The following is a 6,000-nucleotide window of genomic DNA, read 5'->3' as shown; positions in this document are numbered from 1 at the left end:
GCAACATATTCTTGTTGCGTATGACGAAAGACCCCCTGGCGTTATCAATCAGATGATGATGATGGTGCTATATGTAGCTATCCCCTTTGGAGGAAGGGTCGTGTACTAATCGTGTTCAAGCCGATGGGCTCCTTTGTGTAGCCATCCACATTATTATCTTTTTTTTCCCCACCAATTTGGCAGCCCCTCACTAATCAGGCACTGACGCACTAGGACCATCTATTAGTTATCTCCGGAACATTTCCGATCTGCGAGTATTGCGAGATGCAATCTACGCACTACCTATAAGAAATAACTAGTCGCTCGTGACATTGTAAAACAATTTTCGAGCCCATGGGGAAGAAGGATCAATGAAATTGCGAAAGATTCGCAGATCGGAGGTGTTCCAGATCTATGCGGAGCGAAAGTTCGTCTCTAACGGGCCATTTTTATTTTTATTTTCACGGCCGTAGAAAGAAGAGAAAGCACGAAACTCGCCTATGTGGCCAGCGAATCTTGCTGCCGTCGGGTGCTTGCAAAAATAAACATGACCTTCTCTCTTCTTTTAGAAATCATTTGAATGGACTTGCTTGGTGGCCTGATCTCGACAGCGCTTATATTGTGGCAGTATGTGAGCGGCCCAGAACGGCACCGGGCAAATTGGTGTGTGAAGTCCACGTCCGTCATGCTGAGAGAAGAGCTGCCCCTTTACCCGTGTTGTTGTTACCCGTGTTACAGCTAATAATTCACAACGGTCATTTACTTGACAAGCCTGACGGTCGTCTGGATTTTTTTTTTTTTCAGGCATAGTAAAGTGCTTAGAGACCGGTTCCCAAGAAGACCATTAGTTAAACAAATTTGCTGCGCTGCTTATGGAAGTGATGTTTAAACGTCACCATGGCCCAATGCTAAAGTTTTAATGAGACGAGCTGCGCCGACTGTGGAGCCTAAAGAAATCCGTGTGGCCGGATTTGTTTAATTCCCCTGTCAGACGGCGTTCTCAATGTCCTTTACACTAAGCTCCGTTATAAAATCAGCCAGTCAACTCGCGATGTTGAGTGCGCACGTGCCCTATGGCCTGCGCTGGTTCGCCCATTTTAGAAAGGAGCTTGCCCTTAAGACCTTTAAAATGGCTGTCTGGCGGGCATGAACCCTTTCCAAAAACAGTCCGCTCTATCGAATACATTAAATATTCCAGAAGCCGCGACTAAATTTCGTAACTTAGCTAATCATTTTACCACCTTTGTAAGCCCCTTACCGTTTTAGATGAGCCTAGCTTGTCCACCTAGAGCCGCCCCCAAATCGTTTAGGTCGACCCAGGCTCGTTCAGAGCTTAGTTTCCGGCGCTGCTCAGAAGATAACAACACGTGTTTTTATTAAGGGTTTTAAGGATGGCGACCGATTGCGGAGACACGTGCGGCCCGGGCCGCACGTGCAATAAAAAGAACTGTTTAAAATCAAAAACTGAAAAAAAAGTTAAGGTGTTAGTATTGGCGATTTCATATGTACAGTGATGTGATTGCTGCGCCAATTGCGCCAAACTGCGCCAAGGGGCTAACCCTGCTACATCCTGCTACATTTCGCCGAAATATGGGTAATCTGCGCCAAGCCTGCGCCAAAGGAGCAATTTCGGTCGCCTTCCAAGACCGAAACTAAACTAAGTACCGTAATTAAGCATGCGTGAGCTATGGGGCGCAAGCGACCGCCCGACAGAAAGTATGCTGCATCAATCGTCCATCCGGTCTCGCATGGCTTTTCCCGCCGTTCCTCATTTCGCGCTCTCGTGGGTCTCGTCTCGCATCCTCTTGAAAATATTTTAACGATAGATGCAAGCGTATATGGACGCCCCGACGCTAGCCTGCCGGGTACCAGCCATGCCGTCATGTTGTAAAACGAAACCACGTTTTCGCGCATTGGGAGTTACTTGTGATCTGAAGCACTCGCTTCTGAAAGAAACGGCCGTGGCAAAACTATTTTTGGTCCCTGCCTACCAGTCACCGTGGTTATGACGTCGGGTGTTCCCGTCCACACATTGCTGCAGATATGGCGCTTTCTAAAATGAAACGTAAGGACCGCTGCAGGGTAATCAGCAATCCTGTCCTTGTTTAAATTAGACGTTACTACAAAAATCCCTCTAGCTCAAACTCTCTTGTGTCGAAGTACTGTTTACCTAGGTTTCTCTAGGTGGGATTTCTTTGGAGAGGGACCCCGGTACGTGAAAAGTCTGTCGCAAAAGAAAGTTTGAGACAAGTTAGCTAAAGCAAAAAAATGGCAATGTCTGCACGCTGAATCCGCACAGCGCGCTTGTTTATCTTGAGTTCAGTTGTTGCACAAAGCGCTCCAAGAACTTTTTGACCCTGACTCGCGATGTCTTGCATTGATGCGCTCAGGTTTTTTTTTTCTTTGATTAGCTTTATTGTCCTTGTTTTGTTTGCGCTTTTTAACTTTTTAAATTAGCTTGTGCCTCGCATACTGGCCTGGCAAGCACGCGCCGCTGGACTGTTTTTCTTTTTTTTGATGCTGGATTGTTACATTTTGCATACAATTTTGGGGATGGCGACGGAGCGGAGTGGCAGAGTTTCGGTTTCGATCGAACAGCCGTCTCCGCTCGCATAACGAAGCGCCTGCAACTGCAAGCTGCCGAAGTTGCCCTCACGTGCATGCGAACATGATTGCACGACAGAGGTACCAGCCGGGACGCTTGCAATCCATTGCTTTACATTTGCTCGCTTCTGACAAAAATCTGGCATGTCGGGAACCAGTAAAACGGTGGGAGACGTTTTGGTATTGCTCGGCAACGCCTACAGCACTGTGCACTTGTGGGATGTCTCAACGTCTCTTTGGAGACATTGAAAGTGGACATTCATTACTTGCCGAAAGCTAAGCGAGGCTTGCAGCAGCCTTGCAGAAAGTTTCAACAAGCAAAAGAAAAAGCACCCACCAGTCGTACTGCACCTTTTTCATGTGTACAGTTTCGTATTATATTGCAGTAGTTACGTGTTTCATCAGTTGGATACTGCTTCAATTTATTATATTATATAACTAATGAAGTTTATGCTTTCATATTTACTGCTAAGCTGGTCATTTTCAAATAAATTTAATATATAGCAGGTACATATATATATGTCATTTAACTGAAGCGTTGCAAAATATTTTGTGTCATTGGCATTTCAGTTAACAACTTGAAAGACTCCCAGGTCGTCTAACTTGACCATTATTTGGTTATTGTGTCGAGCAAAGTGCCCTTCCTTTGTCCAGCACTTAAAACAAATATTTTGTTTTTATAAAAAAATCTGCTCCAAAAACCACTTTTTGCTGCTCCGAAACACTGTTTTGGCTGCTCCAAAAGCCACTTTTGCTGCTCCAAAACACTGTTTTGGCTGCTCCAAATGCCACTTTTGCTGCTCCAAAACACTGTTTTGGCTGCTCCAAAAGGTGCTCCAAAACGGCTTAGGCCAATCACATCACTGTATGTATCGAAGTATCTGTATCCTAAATCAATTACGGTTCTGTATCTTGTATTGGTATCAGAAATACAATTTTGGAGGTATTCGGTATTGGTATCGAAAGTACTTTTTTGAAGTATTATGCCCAACTCTGACGAGCAGTGTAGCAGCAAGCGTGCCTGTCAGATCTCTATGCTCTCGTCGGTAGGGGGGGCTCATATTCGGTGCCTTGGGGAGGCCCGCAAATGTCGAGACTTAAGATGCTAATAGTCCTAACCATCGACGAACTATTCGGCATTTCAAACGAGGTATAGAATTTTTCCGACTTTAGCAATCACCATGGTATATGAAGCGTTGGCAGTAGTGACGCTCTTGCTGGGCTGAAGACATTCGCAAGATTTTTGGATAGCCCTCACCACTAACCTCGCTGAATGTGGGCCTATCATTGATTCACCTTCAGATAGCTCGATGAATGCTTCAATATTAAATTATGTTTTAACCTTTTATTCGATTGGGTCTTGAGTTGGTAAAAGTCGCGCGACTAAAAATAAAGTAAAAATAATGGTCGTTTTTCCTTGCGTCATTATCCATTTTAATGCTCAGGCTTCCACACTAATCCACTTTAACATTTCTCGTTAATTGCATGCTTATAATGTAAAAACACGCATTTAAAAAGATAGTACAGCCCTTCTGTTTCACGTGAAGACGGGGATCAGCGAAGCTGTTATTTTTACGACGTCTAAGACAATGCCTAGAGGACGAAGTCTGGGACGACCTCAAGGACCACTTCTAGGACGACCTCGAGGACGACTTCTAGGACAACCTCGAGGACGACTTCTAGGGCAACCTCGAGGACGACTTCTAGGGCAACCTCGAGGACGACTTCTAGGACAACATCGAGGACGACTTCTAAGGCAACCTCGAGGACGACTTCTAAGGCAACCTCGAGGACTTCTGGGACAACCTCGAGGACGACTTCTAGGATAACCTCGAGGACGACTTCTAAGGCAACCTCGAGGGCGACTTCTAGGACAACCTCGAGGTCGACTTCTAGAACAACCTCGAGGACGACTTCTAGGGCAACCTCGAGGACGACTTCTAAGGCAACCTCGAGGACGACTTCTAAGGCAACCTCGAGGACTTCTGGGACAACCTCGAGGACGACTTCTAGGACAACCTCGAGGACGACTTCTAGGGCAACCTCGAGAACGACTTCTAGGACAACCTCGAGGTCGACTTCTAAGGCAACCTCGAGGACGACTTCTAAGGCAACCTCGAGGACTTCTGGGACAACCTCGAGGCCGATTTCTAGGACAACCTCGAGGACGACTTCTAGGACAACCTCGAGGACGACTTCTAGGGTAACCTCGAGGACGACTTCTAAGCCAACCTCGAGGACTTCTGGGACAACCTCGAGGACGACTTCTAGGACAACCTCGAGGACGACTTCTAGGGCAACCTCGAGGATGACTTCTAGGACAACCTCGAGGTCGACTTCTAAGGCAACCTCGAGGACGACTTCTAAGGCAACCTCGAGGACGACTTCTAGGACAACCTCGAGGACGACTTCTAAGGCAACCTCGAGGACTTCTGGGACAACCTCGAGGACGACTTCTAGGACAACCTCGAGGACGACTTCTAAGGCAACCTCGAGGACAACTTCTAAGGCAACCTCGAGGACGACTTCTAAGGCAACCTCGAGGACTTCTGGGACAACCTCGAGGACGACTTCTAGGACAACCTCGAGGACGACTTCTAAGGCAACCTCGAGGACGACTTCTAGGACAACCTCGAGATCGACTTCTAGAACAACCTCGAGGACGACTTCTAGGGCAACCTCGAGGACGACTTCTAAGGCAACCTCGAGGACGACTTCTAAGGCAACCTCGAGGACGACTTCTAAGGCAACCTCGAGGACTTCTGGGACAACCTCGAGGACGACTTCTAGGACAACCTCGAGGACGACTTCTAAGGCAACCTCGAGGACGACTTCTAGGACAACCTCGAGGACGACTTTTAGGACAACCTTGAGGACAACTTCTAGGACAACCTCGAGGACGACTTCTAAGGCAACCTCGAGGACGACTTCTAAGGCAACCTCGAGGACTTCTGGGACAACCTCGAGGACGACTTCTAGGACAACCTCGAGGACGACTTCTAAGGCAACCTCGAGGACAACTTCTAAGGCAACCTCGAGGACTTCTGGGACAACCTCGAGGACGACTTCTAGGACAACCTCGAGGACGACTTTAAGGCAACCTCGAGGACGACTTCTAGGACAACCTCGAGGTCGACTTCTAGGACAACCTCGAGGACGACTTCTAGGACAACCTCGAGGACGACTTCTGGGACAACCTCGAGGACGACTTCTAGGGCAACCCCGAGGACGACTCCTAGGACGACCTCGAGGATGACTTTTAGGACAATTTCGAGGACGACTTCTAGGACAACCTCGAGGACAACTTCTAGGGCAACCTCGAGGTCGACTTCTAGAACAACCTCGAGGACGACTTCTAGGGCAACCTCGAGCACGACTTCTGGGGAACCTCGAGGACGACTTCTAGGACAACCTCGA

Source organism: Ixodes scapularis, unplaced genomic scaffold (genome assembly GCF_016920785.2).
Source record: "Ixodes scapularis isolate PalLabHiFi unplaced genomic scaffold, ASM1692078v2 PGA_scaffold0__279_contigs__length_252992795, whole genome shotgun sequence".
Classification (NCBI taxonomy): domain Eukaryota; kingdom Metazoa; phylum Arthropoda; class Arachnida; order Ixodida; family Ixodidae; genus Ixodes; species Ixodes scapularis.
This window is presented reverse-complemented; position numbering follows the sequence as displayed.